At 44.6% G+C, this 20873-nt stretch overlaps 1 protein-coding gene across 1 annotated transcript in view; it reads left to right on the forward strand.

The window, feature by feature from the left end:
- Positions 1-13688: 13688 nt before the first annotated feature.
- Positions 13689-20873, forward strand: part of LOC109892401 (mucin-2) — a 51304-nt gene continuing 44119 nt past the window's right edge. The window contains exon 1 of the mRNA XM_020484902.2: positions 13689-14523. The gene's annotated coding sequence lies outside the window, so the exon portion shown is untranslated. The remainder of the gene's footprint in view (positions 14524-20873) is intronic.

A 20873-nucleotide genomic window follows, 5' to 3' on the forward strand; every position in this document is an offset into this window, starting at 1 on the left:
CGCTACTTTAGCTAGCTAGGACAATGGTAGACACTGTGTGTGTGACACCAGTGGTGTCCTTGACTATGCGGGTGGCAGGGTAGCCTAGTGGTTAGAGCATTGGACTAGTAACTGAAAGGTTGTAAGTTCAAATCCCCGAGCTGACAAGGTACCAATCTGTTGTTCTGCCCCTGAACAGGCAGTTAACCCACTGTTCCTAGGCTGTCATTGAAAATAAGATCTAAAAAAAAAAGTGTATTATGTAGGAGAGGCTTCCATTAAAGAACACCCTCTGTGTTCTGTTAGACAGATAACTATTTATCCACAAGATAGCATATGCACATATGTTTTTCCAGCATCCAACATATGTTTTTCCAGCATCAGACCACAGTATGCTGCACTGAATTCTACCAGAGTTTGCAAAACAAAAGACCACACACTTGATACAAATCATCATGATATCAAACCCAATTTTATTGGTCGTGTACACATATTTTGCAGATTTTATGACGTGTGTAGTGAAATGCTTGTGTTCCTAGCTCCTACAATGCAGTAATACCTAACAACACACCACAATAACACCAACTTATCTGTTATGGCTTTTCAATCTCTGCTATTTCGTGGATTCAGAGCTATCTATAAAATAGAACGATTCTCTAATGTCAAACATGTCAAATGTGGTGTACCGGAAGGCAGCTCTCTTGGCCCTCTACTCTTTTCTATTTTTACGAATGACCTGCCACTGGCATTTAAAAAAATCTGTGTACCCATGCCGATGACTCAACCCTATACTCGTAAGCAACCACAGTTAATGAAGTCACTGAAACCCTTAACAAAGAGTTGCAGTAAGTTCTGAAATGGGTGGCCAGTAATAAAATTGTCCTGAACATCTCTAAAACTAAGAGCATCATATTTGGTAAAAAGTGGTGAATGTTGTGGCTGTTGAACAAGATGAGGAGACTAAATTACTTGGTGTTACCTTAGATTGTAAAATGCCATGCAACACTCCTTCCATAGCCTCCAACTGCTTTTAAATGCTAGTAAAACAAAGTGCATGCTCTTCAACTGATTGCTGCCCGCACCCTCCCACCCGACAAGCATCACTACTCCGGACGGTTCTGACCTTGAATATGTGGACAACTACAAATACCTAGGTTTCTGGTTAGACTGTAAACTCTCCTTCCAGACTCACATTAAACATCCCCAATCCAAAATTAAATCTAGAATCGGCTTCCTATTTCGCAACATATCCTACTTCACTCATGCTGCCAAACATACCCTCGTAAAACTGACTATCCTACCGATCCTTGACTTTGGCGATGTCATTTACAACATAGCCCCCAACACTCTACTCAGCAAACTGGATGTAGTCCATCACAGTGCCTTCTGTTTTGTCACCAAAGCCCCATATACAGTTTAAGTCAGAGGTTTACACACACTTAGGTTCTTGTTAACAAACTATAGTTTCGGCAAGTCGGTTAGGACATTTACTTTGTGCATGACACAAGTAATTTATACAACAATTGTTTAGACAGATTATTTCACTTAAAATTCACTGTATCACAATTCCAGTGGGTCAGAAGTTTACATACACTAAGTTGACTGTGCCTTTAAACAGCATGGAAAATTCCAGAAAATGATGTCATTGCTTTAGAAGCTTCTGATAGGCTAATTAACATAATTTGAGTCAGTTGGAGGTGTACCTGTAGATGTATTTCAAGGCCTACCTTCAAACTCAGTGCCTCTTTGCTTGACATCATGGGAAAAACCAAAGAAATCAGCCAAGACCTTAGAAAAAAAATGTAGATCAGATAAACAACAGATAAAACAGTAAACAAAATTTGTTTCTCGTCATCTCTCCTCCTTCCTTCAGGCTTCTTTTTCTTTTTCTGGACTTTATATTACGGTTGGCAACTAACTTTATATTGCGGTTGGCAACCAACTTTACGGTGCATTACTACAACCAACTGGAGTGTAGACTTCAGTTCATCTTTCAATCACCCACATGGGTATATGCTCCTATGGGTGGGTGCAATGATTGAATAACATGTATGTGTAAATGTATTAACGCTCGCACACATGACGTGTCCGGTCTGGTCAGCATGTAAGCATATGTTTCATGTTCATGTTTTCTTTTAAATCCACAATGAGAATTCCTCTACAGCCTCATAGAGGATCTATATGCTTTCTCTAACCTCTCGGCGCCGACAGAGATGGCCGCCTCGCTTCGCGTTCCTAGGAAACTATGCAGTTTTTTGTTTTTTTACGTGTTATTTCTAACACTTGTACCCCAGGTCATCTTAGGTTTCATTACATACAGCCGAGAAGAACTACTGAATATAAGATCAGCGTCAACTCACCATCAGTACGACCAAGAATATGTTTTTCGCGATGCGGATCCTGTGTTCTGCCTTACAACCAGTGTAACGGAGTGGATTACATGCAGCGACCCAAAAAACGACTCAGAAAAAGAGGGAAACGAAGCGGTCTTCTGGTCAGACTCCGGAGACGGGCATATCGTGCACCACTCCCTAGCATTCTTCTTGCCAATGTCCAGTCTCTTAGAATTCCTCACAATCAAATGTAGACCGCATTATCTACCAAGAGAATTCTCTTCGATTATAATCACAGCCGTATATATCCCCCCCCAAGCAGACACATCGATGGCTCTGAACGAACTTTATTTAACTCTCTGCAAACTGGAAACGATTTATCCGGAGGCTGCATTCATTGTAGCTGGGGATTTTAACAAGGCTAATCTGAAAACAAGACTCCCTAAATTTTATCAGCATATCGATTGCGCAACCAGGGGTGGAAAGACCCTGGATCATTGTTACTCTAACTTCCGCGACGCATATAAGGCCCTGCCCCGCCCCCCTTTCGGAAAAGCTGACCACGACTCCATTTTGTTGATCCCTGCCTACAGACAGAAACTAAAACAAGAAGCTCCCACGCTGAGGTCTGTCCAACGCTGGTCCGACCAAGCTGACTCCACACTCCAAGACTGCTTCCATCACGTGGACTGGGAGATGTTTCGTATTGCGTCAGATAACAACATTGACGAATACGCTGATTCGGTGTGCGAGTTCATTAGAACGTGCGTTGAAGATGTCGTTCAAATAGCAACGATTAAAACATTCCCTAACCAGAAACCGTGGATTGATGGCAGCATTCGTGTGGAACTGAAGGCGCGAACCACTGCTTTTAATCAGGGCAAAGTGTCTGGTGACATGACTGAATACAAACAGTGCAGCTATTCCCTCCGCAAGGCTATCAAACAAGCTAAGCGCCAGTACAGAGACAAAGTAGAATCTCAATTCAACGGCTCAGACACAAGAGGCATGTGGCAGGGTCTACAGGAAGAAACCCAGCCCAGTCACGGACCAGGATGTCTTGCTCCCAGGCAGACTAAATAACTTTTTTGCCCGCTTTGAGGACAATACAGTGCCACTGACACGGCCTGCAACGAAAACATGCGGTCTCTCCTTCACTGCAGCCGAAGTGAGTAAGACATTTAGACGTGTTAACCCTCGCAAGGCTGCAGGCCCAGACGGCATCCCCAGCCGCGCCCTCAGAGCATGCGCAGACCAGCTGGCCGGTGTGTTTACGGACATATTCAATCAATCCCTATACCAGTCTGCTGTTCCCACATGCTTCAAGAGGGCCACCATTGTTCCTGTTCCCAAGAAAGCTAAGGTAACTGAGCTAAACGACTACCGCCCCGTAGCACTCACATCCGTCATCATGAAGTGCTTTGAGAGACTAGTCAAGGACCATATCACCTCCACCCTACCTGACACCCTTGACCCACTCCAATTTGCTTACCGCCCAAATAGGTCCACAGATGATGCAATCTCAACCACACTGCACACTGCCCTAACCAATCTGGACAAGAGGAATACCTATGTGAGAATGCTGTTCATCGACTACAGCTCGGCATTCAACACCATAGTACCCTCCAAGCTCGTCATCAAGCTCGAGACCCTGGGTCTCGACCCCGCCCTGTGCAACTGGGTACTGAACTTCCTGACGGGCCGCCCCCAGGTGGTGAGGGTAGGCAACAACATCTCCTCCCCGCTGATCCTCAACACTGGGGCCCCACAAGGGTGCGTTCTGAGCCCTCTCCTGTACTCCCTGTTCACCCACGACTGCGTGGCCATGCACGCCTCCAACTCAATCATCAAGTTTGCGGACGACACAACAGTGGTAGGCTTGATTACCAATAACGACGAGACGGCCTACAGGGAGGAGGTGAGGGCCCTCGGAGTGTGGTGTCAGGAAAATAACCTCACACTCAACGTCAACAAAACTAAGGAGATGATTGTGGACTTCAGGAAACAGCAGAGGGAACACCCCCCCATCCACATCGATGGAACAGTAGTGGAGAGGGTAGCAAGTTTTAAGTTCCTCGGCATACACATCACAGACAAACTGAATTGGTCCACTCACACAGACAGCATCGTGAGGAAGGCGCAGCAGCGCCTCTTCGACCTCAGGAGGCTGAAGAAATTCGGCTTGTCACCAAAAGCACTCACAAACTTCTACAGATGCAGAATCGAGAGCATCCTGGTGGGCTGTATCACCGCCTGGTATGGCAACTGCACCGCCCTCAACCGTAAGGCTCTCCAGAGGGTAGTGAGGTCTGCACAACGCATCACCGGGGGCAAACTACCTGCCCTCCAGGACACCTACACCACCCGATGCTACAGGAAGGCCATAAAGATCATCAAGGACATCAACCACCCGAGCCACTGCCTGTTCACCCCGCTGTCATCCAGAAGGCGAGGTCAGTACAGGTGCATCAAAGCTGGGACCGAGAGACTGAAAAACAGCTTCTATCTCAAGGCCATCAGACTGTTAAACAGCCAACACTAACATTGAGTGGCTACTGCCAACACACTGTCAATGACACTGACTCTACTCCAGCCACTTTAATCATGGGAATTGATGGGAAATGATGTAAATATATCACTAGCCACTTTAAACAATGCTACCTTATATAATTCATTATTCTTATATAATTCATTATACATTATTCATCTCATATGCATACGTAGATACTGTACTCTATATCATCGACTGCATCCTTATGTAATACATGTATCACTAGCCACTTTAACTACGCCACTTGGTTTACATACTCATCTCATATGTATATACTGTACTCGATATCATCTACTGTATCTTGCCTATGCTGCTCTGTACCATCACTCATTCATATATCCTTATGTACATATTCTTTATCCCCTTACACTGTGTATAAGACAGTAGTTTTTTTGGAATTGTTAGTTAGATTACTTGTTCGTTATTACTGCATTGTCGGAACTAGAAGCACAAGCATTTCGCTACACTCGCATTAACATCTGCTAACCATGTGTATGTGACAAATAAAATTTGATTTGATTTGATTTGATTTGATTAAAACCAAATTATGATATTACGTATTGGATCACTAAAAAATACAACTTTTACATTACCGTGTAGTTCACCAATACAATGGTCTGACGGGGATGTGGACATAATCGGTATACATGTCCCGAAAGAAAGAAATGATCTCACACAGGAAAATACCTGTCTATTTGTGGGAAAATCACACTGATTAACTATTTAGTCATATCACAGTTTAATTATTTGCTTATGGATTTGCCTACACCTAGTGACCAGTTTTTTTTAATTATATGAGCCAGACAAAATTAAACATGCTTATTTATATAATGAATATGAATTTGGAGGGCAGAAATGATTCAATCACTAAAGGCGTCAGTCATGCAAAGTTATACTTAAATCCGAATGGGTTCTCTAGCAAATTAGTAAGAATGTCTCACCCCATGTTCAAGAATGGCCTTTTTCCCTTTGTTCAGATTACAACCTCTCACTTTCATTTATTTGAAAACAAAATAATCTCCAAAACATCGCTATTTTTAAAACAAGCCATAGAAAGTTGGTTGCAATTTCAGTTTAATCCACCAGAAAAGACAGAACAAATAATACAAATGTTGTGGTTAAATTCAAATATACTAATTGATAACAATTTTTTTTAAGTATAAACTTTCTTAACTGACTTACCTAGTTTAGTAAAGGTAAAAAATAGAAATCCAATATGGATGGTGGTAAGAGATAGATGGGAGGGGCTGATGAAGGGTGGGACTAATAACAACAGTAAAATATAATGTAATGTATATAGGTTCAGAACGTTTGTGAAATAGCACAGTTAAAAATATATGGCAAATAGAAATCAAACTGGACGGACATCAGAAATAGAGGAAGGCCAGGACTCAAAACAAACAAAATTGTCACACCCTGATCTGTTTCACCTGTCTTTGTGATTGTCTCCACCCCCCTCCAGGTGCCGCCCACCTTCCCCATTATCCCCTGTGAATTTATCTGTGACCAGTTGGTCTTGTTTGTCAATTCTACCAGCGGTTTTTGGTCATTTTGTGTCCTCTTGTCCTTTAAAAAGATGAGGCTCACTGGTAAGAACAAGTACTCTGGTGGGCTATATGGAGAACTTTCCCACCTCCCTTGCTCGCGCCCCTGTTCATGCCATTCTGCTGTGGGGAGGCCAGTCTAAATCTCTCCGGGTCCTCATTGATTCTTGGGCCGAGTTTTTTGGACACTACCCTGGCTTCCGAGCTGAACAGACTGGGTCACTCATATTACCACTCCCATAAACCTACGAGTGTCAGGGAATCACAGCGAGACTATTCAATTCCTGCTCATCAAGTCTCCTTAGATTCCCATGGTATGGGGATTCTCCTGGCTCCAGCGACACAATCCCCTCATCAACTAGTCTACTGGTGCCATCATGGGCAGGAGTCCGTTCTGCCATGTCCAGTGACTGAAGTCAGTGCAACCTGCCCCGGGACGTCTTCCTGGGGGCTTGGAAGGTGCCCCGGACCTCTCTGCCATTCCCGCAGAGTACCAGGACTGGGGGCAGTTCAACAAGGAATTGAGCCACTTTGCTTTTGTTGCACCGACCTTATGACTGCGGGATTGACCTTGTCCCTAGCACTGCTCCGACTGTACTTGTTGTCGGGACTGGAGACCAAGGCTATGGACACCTACATTGGGGATTTCCTAGCTGCAGGATTTATACGTCTTTCATCCTCTTCCGCTGGCGCAGGGTTCTTCTTTGTGGAGAAGAAGGACAAGACCCTGTGCCCATGCATCGACTACCTAGGACTCAATGACATAACGGTGAAGACCCGCTACCACTCATCTCCTCTGCTTTCGAGCCACTCCAGGGGGCCACCAGGTTTTCCAAGCTGGATCTATGGAACACCTACCACCTGGTGTGGATACGGGAGGGAGATGAGTGGAAGACCGCCTTCAATACGGCCAGCAGCCACTACGAGTATTTGGTCATGCCGTTTGGCCTCACCAATGCCCCTGCTGTGTTCCAGGCTCTGGTAAATTATGTTCTCCGCGACATGTTGAACTGGATCGTCTTCGTCTACATTGATGACATCCTCATCTTCTCCCGCTCCCCCCAAGAACATGTGCTCCTCGTCCGACAGGTTCTTCAACGCCTCCTAGAGAACCAGCTGTTTGTTAAGGCAGAGAAGTGTGAGTTCCATTGCCCCACCATCCCCCTTCTGGGGTACATCATCTCCACTGGTAGTGTCCAGATGGATCACGGGAAGTTGAGAGCAGTGGTGGATTGGCCCCAGCCTTCTTCCAGGGTGCAGCTGCAACGTTTCCTGGGGTTCGCCAACTTCTATCGCCGCTTCGTCCGGGGTTACAGCACCCTTGCTTCCCCCCTGTCAGCACTCACTTCTCCCCAGGTTCCATTCACGTGGTGCCCTGCTGCTGACTGTGCATTCAGGGACCTCAATCACCGCTTCACCACTTCTCCCATCCTGGTTCATCCTGACCCTTCCCATCAGTTCGTGGTGGAGGCCGATGTGTCGGATGTAGGAGTGGGGGTGGTTCTGTCCCAGCGTTCTGCACTGGACCTGAAGCTACATCCCTGCGCCTTCTTCTCCCATCACCTCAACAATACGGAGAGAAACTACGATGTGGGAAATCGTGAGCTTCTCGCAGTGAAGATGGCGTTGGAGGAATGGAGGTACTGGCTGGAAGGGGCGGAACATCCATTCATTGTATGGGCCGACCACAAAAACTTGCAGTATATCAGCACCGACAAACGCCACATTAGTCACATGCGCCGAATACAACAGGTGTAGACATTACTATGAAATGCTAACTTACGAGCCACTAACCAACAATGCAGTTTAAAAAATATGGATAAGAATAAGGAATAAAAGTAATAACTAATTAAAGAGCAGCAGTAAAATAACAATAGTGAGACTATATACAGGGGGGTACCGGTACAGAGTCAATGTGTGGGGGCACTGGTTATTTGAGATAATATGTACATGTAGGTAGAGTTATGAAAGTGACTATGATGATAACAACCAGTGCCCCCACACATTGTGGTTGGAGGCCGAGCAGTTGCCATGCAATGTTCTCAATGGTGCAGCTATAGAACTGTAGAACATTTTGAGGATCTGAGGACCCATGCCAAATCTTTTCAGTCTCCTGAGGGGGAATAGGTTTTGTCATGCCATCTTCATGACTGTCTTGGTGTGCTTGAACCATGTTAGTTTGTTGGTGATGTGGACACCAAGGAACTTGAAGCTCTCAATGTGCTCCACTGCAGCCCCGTGGAGCCCCTAGAATGAGAGCGTGCTCGGTCCCCTTTTTCCTGTAGTCCACAATCACCTCCTTTGTCTTGATCACATTGAGGGAGAGGTTGTTGTCCTGGCACCACACAGCCAGGTCTCTGACCTCCTCCCTGTACGATGTCTCGTCGTTGTCGGCCTACCACTGTTGTGTCATCGGTAAACTTAATGATGGTGTTGGACTCATGCCTGGCCGTGCAGTCATAAGTGAACAGGGAGTACAGGAGGGGACAGAGAACGCACCCCTGAGGGGCCCCTGTGTTGAGGATCAGCGTGGCGGATGTGTTGTTACCTACCCTTACCATCTGGGGGAGGCCCGTCAGGAAGTCCAGGATCCAGTTGCAGTTGGAGGTGTATAGTCCCAGGGTCCTTAGCCTATTGATGAGCTTTGAGGGTAATATGGTGTTGAACGCTGAGCTGTAGTCAATGAATAGTTTTCTCAGATAGGTGTTCCTTTTGTCCAGGTGTTGAAGGGCTGTGTTGAGTGCAATCGAGATTGCATCATCTTGTTGACAGCCTGTGTGCCCTCCCACCTATTTTAGGTGCAAATTGGATTGGGTCTAGGGTCTCTTGGATAATGGTGTTGATGTGAGCCATGACCAGCCTTTCAAAGCACTTCATGGCTACAGACGTGTGTTCTACGGGTCAGTAGTCAGCACATGCTCGCAGTACACGTCTTGGTAATCTGTCTTGCCCTGCAGCCTTGTGAATGTTGACCTGTTTAAAGGCCTTACCCACATTGGCTGCGGAAAGTGTGATCACACAGTCTTCCAGAACAGCTGGTGCTCTCATATATGTTTCAGTGTTACTTGTCTCGAAGCGAGCATAGAAGTAGTTTAGCTGGTCTGGTAGGCTCGTGTCACTGGGAAGCTCTCGGCTGTGCTTCCCTTTGTAGTGGATAATGATTTGCAAACCCTGCCACATCCGGCAAGCCCTGCTGTTCACACAGTTCAACTTCTCCCTCTCCTATCGACCGGGATCCAAGAATGTCAAGCCGGATGCACTGTCTCGCCGTTATAGTTCCACGGCTAATACCAAGGAGCCCGAGACCATCCTTCTCCCCTTTGTGCCTGGTAACGGCATTCAGCTGGAGTATAGGGAAACAGGACCGGGAGGCACAGCATTCCCAGTCAAACCCCAGGGGTGGGGTCCTGATAGCCAGATGTTCGTGCCTGACGTGGTCCGCTACCTGGAATTTGTGCGACGACGCTTGTGGTGGCACACAATGGTTCCTGATGTCTCCACATTCGTCGCCTCTTCCACAGTGTGTGCTCAGAACAAGGCTACTCTGCAAGCTCCGGCTGGCCTTCTGCAAGCTCTGCCTGTCCATCACCGTCCATGGTCCCACATATCCCTGGATTTTGTCGCGAATCTCCCCCCGTCTGAGGGCAACACTGCCATTCTGACGGTGGTCGACCGGTTTTCCAAGGCCGCCCACTTCATTCCTCTCCCCAAACTACCCTCAGCCAAGAAGACGGCCTAGCTCATGATGCAGCACGTGTTCCGGATCCATGGACTGCCCATGGACATGGTCTCTGACCTGGGCCCTCAGTTCTCGTCTCGGTTCTGGAAGGCGTCCTGCACCCTTATTGGATTGTCGGCCAGCCTGTCCTCCAACCAGGACCTTGAGACAACTCTGCGCTGCCTGGTCTGCGCCAACCGCAACACCCTTCCCTGCTCTGCCATGGGCCTATCGCCCTTTGAATGTTCCCTGGGGTATCAGCCCCCTCTCTTCCTCGAGCAAGAGGAAGACGTTGGCGTACCTTCTGGTTTGTCCGCCGCTGTCTTCGTACCTGGAGGAGAACCCGGTTACCAATTCTCAAGACCACCTCCAGGTATCAGCGGCAAGCAGATGGCCATCGGACTCCGGCTCCCCGGTATTGTCTTGTGCAGAAGGTATGGCTATCCATCCGGGATCTGCCCCTCCGGGTGGAATCCCGCAAGCTTCCCCCACGGTTTATTGGCCCGTTTCCCATCTCTAAAATAGGTGGGAGGGCACACAGGCTGTCAACAATTTATGAATGTGTATTTTGCCTACATGGGTAATGGAAACCCTTCAACCACCTCATTTTTATTAAACTCTAGTTTTTTTTGTGGGCGTGACATTGTTACGTCCAGCTGTTTTTATCGACGCAAGATAGTTAACTGGAAACGCACCTTAGCAGGCAATTGTCTTTATTTATTTGCAAAAAATCACAAGACGGAAACATAACTAGTGATCGTATTCTTCACATAGAGGCTTTGGATTGAATGAATCTGTGATCGCTTTTTTCTCTAGGGCATTCTGAAAAACAACTGCCCAGTGAAGCCTATCATTACAAAAATTATGAATCAATTGTTGTCATCTCTAATCAATGGGCCTGCAGTAAGAAGATTATTAAATATTGATTATGTAGGCTATTATACACCACTTCAGTTGTTGTTGATGTTGCTTTGTGTTGGTCATACTATTGGTTGTCCTTCTCACAGACAACACTGCCACCTGGCTGTTACAGCTCTCAATGATGACTGTGTACCATATCACTGCAAGGCCTACACTACACTAGAGCTTTGTCCAGCTTTCACGCCTAACCGGGCTTATGTTAAACTGCACTAATATTCAGACACTTTTACTACTGCATTAGTATTCCAAAGTTGATGAGCAACCTAATGCAATTTGAATTGGTTCAAACAGAGAAGTGAGGAAGTTTTCATATTCAAAGAATGCCCTATACAGATAACATCTGGGATAAGGGATAAGTCCATATCCCATAAAGGTGTTTTTCTCTCAGTCTCTGGCCAAAACCTCAGGCCCCTAAAACCCTGGTGCCAAGACTAGGTCTATGATATTGGCTTTCACAATCTATTCCTTTACCCATTTTCTCCTCCCTTCCATTGATTCACTTTGTTTCTCATCTCATCTGACCTCCCATTCTGCCCTGACACAGAAACCCAGAAGTTAGCCATTCATCAAAGGAGCTTAAGATCTCTATGACAATGTTCCGTCTCTGTCTCGTAGAAGAATATGTGCATTCTGGGATGACACGCTCTTAAGAGACCAGCAAATGACCATCCGTGGTACTCATCCATCATGTTTTACGTTTGCAGATAGCGAAAAATAAAACCTTTTCAGGTAATGGCTACGGTTAGATCATCCCATTAGACAATGTCCCCAATTCTACAAGACTGCATTAGGAGATGATTGATGACTTGATCTGAGTCGGCACTAAAGGCTTCTGCATAAAATTCGCTCTTGTAGCCGGCCAGACATGGCTGGCTTGATTAATGAACGCCAATAAAACTAGTTGTGTTCTTTCGTTGGCTCCCGTGGACCCTGTGAAAACAGGATCTGATTGGCTGCCCCGCCGAGCCTGCTTGGATTAGTGTGATAAATAATAATTACAGTTCCCGGCCTCGCCCCTAGAGGACGGACACCTATTGGCTCAGAGAGGGATCGTGGATCGACACCACGCCATGGTTCTGTGTTACTAAACAACCAAGGCCTATTGCACGTATAAGCACTCTGTTCACACTTTTAGATGTATTTGATGAATTGAGGGACGTGACTGCAGTCACGGCTTGTTTTTACATAATAACTGGCCCAAATCCACCGAGGATGAGTTCCAGGAGCTTCATGTTAATTAAGTTTAAGTGGCTGTCATCCTCTCGCCATCTCCACCAATGACACTTTGAAGCTTCCTTATTCATCATATCCTATCATGTTATTCATTGTCCTTGCTGGATAGAGAGAGAAAGAGAGAGAGAATCAAATGGGATGAGATCTGTCTACCCTCCACCCCCCAGGCATTTACCTTATCTCTGCATCCCCTCACCCAGCAAGCTCTACAACACTAGGTGGATGACAAGTACTGTAGGAATAATGATACAGTCGTAACAATACAAGAAGAAAATTGCTTGAATCAATTGGTTCTAGTCAACAGACTGCGATCAGAAAATAGCATACTCTATTACATGTAAAACAGAGAGAAAGAGCAACACCCCGAGCGTGACAGAATAAAACAACATATTAGATTTATCTACTGTGGCGTGACATCACAGCACACTGCTTAATTTTCACATAAACACACACACATGCAGGGAATGTGAAAATATGTGTGGCAGCGCAGCCACACACACACACACACACACACACACACACACACACACACACACACACAGACGCGCAAAGACCTCAGCATAAATTGCAGCCAAGGCCAAATGAATCTATGAATCATCACTTGGATAAAACTGCTTATACGTTTTTTTTAAATCAACATCAAGGTGATTTGGAATATCTTTATACGGTAGATATACTGTATCCATACAGAACAGCAGTTTAACCTTCTATTTCAACTGTGTGTGGCTATGAATAGGATTCTAGAATTGGACATCGAATACGGTGTATGCTTTACTCATATGCATTCCATTGTTCCCCTCATGATTCTCTGGTTGTGCTGCTTCTGTTCATATTATGAGTAAAATACATCTGCAGAATTCAACCTCTCTTCATATCTCTTATCCTCTCTCTTTTCTTCTCTGCTTCCCCTCTCTGCCCTTCTTCCAGCCCTATACAGCCAACCTTGGTGTCGTGTCATACCTCCTTCCTTTTCCCACCTCACATGCCAGGGTTTCTCTCTCTCTCTCTCTCTCTCTCTCTCTCTCTCTCTCTCTCTCTCTCTCTCTCTCTCTCTCTCAATTCAATTTAAGGTCCCTCTCTCTCCCTCCCACTCTTTCTTCCTCTCTCTCTCTCTCTCTCTCTCTCTCTCTCTCTCTCTCTCTCTCTCTCTCTCTCTCTCTCTCTCTCTCAATCAATTCAATTTCAATTCAATTATATCTCTCTTTCTCCCTCTTTCTCCCTCTTCCTCGCTCCCTTTCTCTGCAGCTGTACATACTCTGTTTTTTAATTAGACAGAGACACAAGCCCCACCTTCTCCTATCTCCTACTCTCACCCATCTCTCACTCCGCCCTCTCTCGCTCTCCCTCCCTCCCCCTCCCTCTCTATCCCTCCCTCTCATTCTCTTTCTCTTGCTCTCTCTCGGTCTCTCTCCGCTGACAAGGATACAGGACTTGCGCGGTGACACTGAGAGGGACAGAAAGGTCAGAAATGGAGAGAGGGAGCGAGAGAAAGACAGAGTGAGGGAGACATAAAGAGAGGGAGCGAGAAAAAGACAGAGCGGGGGAGACAGAAAGAGAAGGAGCGAGAGAAAGAGAGCGGGAGACAGAGGGAGCACACTGAATGGCGCATCTAAGAGGATAACTGCCTGTTTATTCACTGTGTCTCTGACTCCTGCTCTCCCTCCTGTTCTCTCTTACACATGCGCCTGCGCACACACTCTGACATACACTTTCAGACTCACACACACATACATGCTGACAGTCACCTGCAAAGCCACTGTGCTCAGGCTGGGAAATGAGTAGGCTTATAGTTGAGGAGATGACTCTGAGGAGAAGAGAGTGAAACAGAGGGCACAGCAGGGAGGGAGAGAGAGAGATAGAGGGAGAGAGAGAAGAGGAGGAGAGGGACAGATGGAGTCCTTACTGATGATGCCTGGGAACGGAGGAACTGAGAACACCGAGCAGCAGTGAAAGAGAGATGTGAAAGAAATAAAGGGGGAAAAATGGGGCGATGTAAGAATGGAACAAACAGAGCATAGGAAAGAAGAGGAAGAAGCATATGAAAAAGAAGAGAGATAGAGATGGTGTGTGACTCCTCTGTTCAGTATTCTGAAGGATATTCCCAGCATCATTTCACTTCTACCCAAACAGCCCACGACAGAGGGAGAGGAGGAATGGTCCCAGGAGAGTAGGAAAAGGGACAACAGATTATCAGAGGACAGGTGTAAAGGAGCGATATAAGGAATACATGCAGTGGAGTTACTGGTGAGTTACTTGTGAGTAACTGGTGAGTTACTGGTGAGTTACTGGTGAGGAATACATGCAGTGGAGTTACTGGTGAGTTACTTGTGAGTAACTGGTGAGTTACTGGTGAGTTACTGGTGAGGAATACATGCAGTGGAGTTACTGGTGAGTTACTTGTGAGTAACTGGTGAGTTACTGGTTAGTTACTGGTGAGTTACTGGTGAGTAACTGGTGAGTAACCGGTGAGTTACTGGTGAGATACTGGTGAGTTACTGGTGAGTTACTGATGAGTAACTGGTGAGTTACTGGTGAGATACTGGTGAGTTACTGGTGAGTTACTGGTGAGTAACTGGTGAGTAACTGGTGAGTTACTGGTGAGATACTGGTGAGTTACTGGTGAGTTACTGGTGAGTAACTGGTGAGTTACTGGTGAGTAACTGGTGAGTTACTGGTTAGTTACTGGTGAGTTACTGGTGAGTTATTGATGAGTTATTGATGAGTTACTGGTGAATAACTGGTGAGTAACTGGTGAGTAACTGGTGAGTAACTGGTGAGTTATTGATGAGTTATTGATGAGTTACTGGTGAGTTATTGATGAGTTATTGATGAGTTACTGGTGAGTAACTGGTGAGTAACTGGTGAGTAACTGGTGAGTTACTGGTGAGTTATTGATGAGTTATTGATGAGTTACTGGTGAGTTACTGGTTTCTGCTTGTTTAGACTCGTTTGTGTTTCTCTTCCTTTCTACTCGGGTGTGCAAACTTATCACAACCATGGGGGAAATGAATGGGAGAGAAATCTGTTTGTGTGTGTGTGTGTGTTAGGAAGTGCTTTACAGCTGGTGTGGGAGTTGTGTGTGAGATTGCTTATCTTTATGAGCGGCTTTAAAGACCAAGGGGCTTATATTGGGTTGTCAGAGATGCCGGTTTGCAGATTGAAGCAAGAAAAAAATATATATAAAAAAGGTTTTATTGTCACATACACTGGGTAGGTGTAGTGAAATGTGTTGATATTCAGGGTCAGTCATAGTAGTATGATAGGTGTAGTGAAATGTGTTGATATTCAGGGTCAGTCATAGTAGTATGATAGGTGTAGTGAAATGTGTTGATATTCAGGGTCAGTCATAGTAGTATGATAGGTGTAGTGAAATGTGTTGATATTCAGGGTCAGTCATAGTAGTATGATAGGTGTAGTGAAATGTGTTGATATTCAGGGTCAGTCATAGTAGTATGATAGGTGTAGTGAAATGTGTTGATATTCAGGGTCAGTCATAGTAGTATGATAGGTGTAGTGAAATGTGTTGATATTCAGGGTCAGTCATAGTAGTATGATAGGTGTAGTGAAATGTGTTGATATTCAGGATCAGTCATAGTAGTACAACTCCACTGGAGCACATTAGGGTGAAGTGCCTTGCTCAAGGGCACCGTAACAGATCTTTCCACTTGTCGGCTCAGGTATTCAAACCTGTATCCTTTCGGGGTACTGGCCCAACACTACTAATGCTTAGAATGCTGTCAGTGCATATTTTCCATGAGTGAAAGTGTGTGGGCATCCATGTATTTAAGAGAGCACATGTGTACACTGTCTGTGCACTTAATGAGAGGCATGCCTTTGTGTGTACTGCATGAACGTGTATTTAATGTGTACACTGTCTGTGCACTTACTGAGAGGCATGCCTTTGTGTATACTGCATGAACGTGTATTTAATGTGTACACTGTCTGTGCACTTACTGAGAGGCATGCCCTTGTGTATACTGCATGAACGTGTATTTTATGTGTACACTGTCTGTGCACTTACTGAGAGGCATGCCTTTGTGTATACTGCATGAACGTGTATTTAATGTGTACACTGTCTGTGCACTTACTGAGAGGCATGCCTTTGTGTATACTGCATGAACGTGTATTTAATGTGTACACTGTCTGTGCACTTACTGAGAGGCATGCCTTTGTGTATACTGCATGAACTTGTATTTAATGTGTACACTGTCTGTGCACTTACTGAGAGGCATGCCTTTGTGTATACTGCATGAACGTGTATTTAATGTGTACACTGTCTGTGCACTTACTGAGAGGCATGCCTTTGTGTATACTGCATGAACGTGTATTTAATGTGTACACTGTCTATGTACTTACTGAGAGGCATGCCTTTGTGTATACTGCATGAACGTGTATTTAATGTGTACACTGTCTATGTACTTACTGAGAGGCATGCCTTTGTGTATACTGCATGAACGTGTATTTAATGTGTACACTGTCTATGTACTTATTGAGAGGCATGCCTTTGTGTATACTGCATGAACGTGTATTTAATGTGTACACTGTCTATGTACTTACTGAGAGGCATGCCTTTGTGTATACTGCATGAACGTGTATTTAATGTGTACACTGTCTATGTACTTACTGAGAGGCATGCCTTTGTGTATACTGCATGAACGTGTATTTAATGTGTACACTGTCTGTGCACTTACTGAGAGGCATGCCTTTGTGTATACTGCATGAACGTGTATTTAATGTGTACACTGTCTATGTACTTACTGAGAGGCATGCCTTTGTGTATACTGCATGAACGTGTATTTAATGTGTACACTGTCTATGTACTTACTGAGAGGCATGCCTTTGTGTATACTGCATGAACGTGTATTTAATGTGTACACTGTCTGTGCACTTACTGAGAGGCATGCCTTTGTGTATACTGCATGAACGTGTATTTAATGTGTACACTGTCTATGTACTTACTGAGAGGCATGCCTTTGTGTATACTGCATGAACGTGTATTTAATGTGTACACTGTCTATGTACTTACTGAGAGGCATGCCTTTGTGTATACTGCATGAACGTGTATTTAATGTGTACACTGTCTATGTACTTACTGAGAGGCATGCCTTTGTGTATACTGCATGAACGTGTATTTAATGATGCACCCTGTAACTGCTCCATTGTGATATTGTAAATAATGCTTTCTTGATCTAAATCCTTCACCCAAGCAACCTTCTCAAACAGTGTTCTTTATTCTAACACACAGAAAGTGTAACTTAACACACCCAGAGAACAAAGTCAATAGAAAACAGTCACCTTGACCATAAAGGATAGTACATTGGAGTCCTGGTTTTCCCTGAATTGTTTAGTTGACACCTGGTTTTTTTACAGTGTGTGTGTGTTGTCATCTCACTCATAGTGTAAGGAGGTATGTAGAATACATAGGTCACGCAGATGTTTTTTTAATCTTAACAATATCATACCCACACTCACATACTCACTTAAATGTGAACATCAATATGCACATGCATGCACCCCTCGCACACACGCGCGCATATACTCTACACTACACTACACTACACTACACTACACTACACTACACTACACTACACTCTAACCCCCCTGCTTCCTCTTTGTGGAAACGCTGTGCTGTTAGTCCTGTCTGTCATCCTGCTTCTCCTTTCTCTCCTCCCTGTCTCCCTCTCTTTCCCCTCTTTTATCTCATCTAATCACTGTGCAGTTTTTAGGTCGGTTTAGGCTCCTCGACAGGAATGTAACCTAGCTGTTTCTGTCATCATCATCATCATCATCATCATCATCATCATCATCATCATCATCATCATCATCATCATCATCATCATCATCATCATCATCATCACCATCTCCCTATTTTTACCTCCATTTATCTTCCTTTAGATCTCTCACTTCATCCACCTCACCTTTTCCTCACTCTACCTCCATCTCTCCATCCCTGCATCTTCATCTCCCCATCCCTCCATCTCTCCATCTCTCCATCCCTCCATCTCTGCATCCCTCCATCTCTCACTCTCTCCATCCCCCCATCTCTCACTCTCTCCATCTCTCCATCTCTCATCCCTCTATCCCTCCATCTCTCCATCTCCCTATCCCTCCATCTCTCCATCCCTCCATCTCTGCATCTCTCACTCTCTCTGTTAGCTAATCCAAGTTTATCATTTTAAAAGGCTAATTGATCATTAGAAAACCCTTTTGCAATTATGTTAGCACAGCTAAAAACTGTTGTCCTGATTAAAGAAGCATTTAAACTGGCCTTCTTTAGACTAGTTGAGTATCTGGAGCATCAGCATTTGTGGGTTTGATTACAAGCTCCAAATGGCCAGAAGCAAATAACTTTCTTCTGAAACTCGTCAGTCTATTCTTGTTCTGACAAATTAAGGCTATTCCAGGCTATTCACTGTGTACTACTCCCTTCACAGAACAGCGCAAACGGTCTCTAACCAGAATAGAAAGAGGCGTGAGAGGCCCCGGTGCACAACTGAGCAAGATGACAAGTACATTAGAGTGTCTAGTTTAGTATCATATCAAAGTAAATTTGGAGTCATGCGGTGATAGGGTGTTTTGGTCCTCCCACTACGACTCAGGAAACCATGCAGTTTATTAGGCTGTAGATGTTATGATGAACTTCATAGGGTGGTGAAAGTGCATGGTATGAGCTTGATGCTCTTTTCCAATAAGTTTTGAGTGTCTTATTCTGGTATCATGATGATCAATGCTTGACTGCCATAATAATCTCATCATGCCTAACCTACCAACAGAGCCTACCTGCACTGTACCTGCAACAGTTTTTGTGACAAATCAATCGCTAGAGTTGAAAATTGAACACATTGAACATTAGATTTGTATTTTGTCCATGAAAACTTAAGCAAAAAGTACATGTTGTGTTCACTATGTCATCACGGACTGATTTTTATCCACAACAATTCAGTTTGGTTCTTTATACATATTTTTGAATATTCGCATGAAAATCTGTTGCCAATTGGATGTAAACCTAGCTACTCATTGCAAAATGTTGTGAGTAATCTGGCTAGGGACTAACTTCAAACTGGGAAGTAGTTTGTTAAAAATGTTGAGCTTGGGAGTCACGAGTAACCTTCCCTTAAACCTACATTGTAGAATAATAGTGAAGACATCAAAACTATGAAATAAGACATATGGAATCAGCTTTGCACATGCTTGGCATTGAGAGAATTCCAAGAGTGTGTAAAGCTGTCATCAAGGCAAAGGGTGGATACTTTGAAGAATCTTTTTTTTGGTTCCTACATGATTCCATGTGTTATTTCATAGTCTTGATGTCTTCACTAGTATTCTACAATGTAGAAAATAGTTTTTTTTAAATAAAGAAAAACCCTTGAATGAGTAGGCGTGTTCAAACTTTTGACTGGTATTGTATCTATATATATTTTTAAAATCTTCCATTATGATCCAATGCAGTGATATTCTCAGCAAGCTTTCACATCAGACAGAGCTTGGAGCAGGCTCAAAGCTTTAACTGTTACGCAGCTGTAGCCACTGGCTGTCCAGCTATCTAGATTTCTATTGTAATGTGGCCTGGCACCTGTGAAAACATATTGTTCTCTGAATGGCTATCTCGCGCCCCTGTTATATGAGGTCTTATCTGGTCAGCCTACTTGTTAGAGGGGTGGGCTCAGCTCTAGCCTGGAGGCTTGTTTAGCGTTGCTCACTGTACCACAGCTAATATGTTTCACACAGTCCTCACTACATTTACTGTAGGATTTATGGGAAATATCTGATGGGCCGATGTGTGTGTGCATGTGCACGCTTGTGTGTGTGTGCATGTCTGTGTGTGTACAGGTGTTTGTGGTTGTGCTCACGCATGTGTGTTTATTGGGTCATTATCAAACATAATGAAATATTTTCCCAGGAGAAACCTCTATAGCGAAAATCTTAATTTACTTCATAAATTACAGTTATAAACACACTTAATACAATATGCACCTACCTAGGCGCTGCTCCTCAGAGGTGTTTACTGAATTAGACTCGCTCTCTCGCTCTCTCACACACAACAAACACACCACTATTGCCTCTGTTCTGCCTGGCCATAGAAATATAACCACAGGAGAACCCATCACTATTGCCTTGTGCCTTGCTGTGCCTGCCTATAGATTAATACTGCACAAAAAGTGGTTGTTTTCCATATTATTTGATCAATGTAGATTTTTATTTGATGTGGTTGTTTTGTCTATGACCATAACTTTGCACTTTGCCTTTGTTCAGTCATCTCATCGATCTATAAATACAATCATATTGGCTGTGCAGGTATCTATTCTCCCTCTCCCAATGGCTGTGTAGGGATCTCTCCTCTCTCTCCTCTCTCTCTCCTTGGCTGTGTAGGTATCTCTCCTCTCTCTCCTCTCTCTCCTATCTCTCCTCTCTCTCCTCTGGCTCCCTGGGCTCCCAGAACCAATAACTGATCATGTACCTTTTTTATTTCCTCTCCAGTTCCCCCTTAAACGCCCTGACACGCTGATGCTACTTATTTACCACTTCACTGAACTCTAACCATGGCATTTCCTCTCCTCTGCTGCAAGGGGGTTGTTCCCTTCCTCACACCCTCC

This window comes from Oncorhynchus kisutch, linkage group LG6, assembly GCF_002021735.2.
Source record: "Oncorhynchus kisutch isolate 150728-3 linkage group LG6, Okis_V2, whole genome shotgun sequence".
In the NCBI taxonomy this organism is placed as follows: domain Eukaryota; kingdom Metazoa; phylum Chordata; class Actinopteri; order Salmoniformes; family Salmonidae; genus Oncorhynchus; species Oncorhynchus kisutch.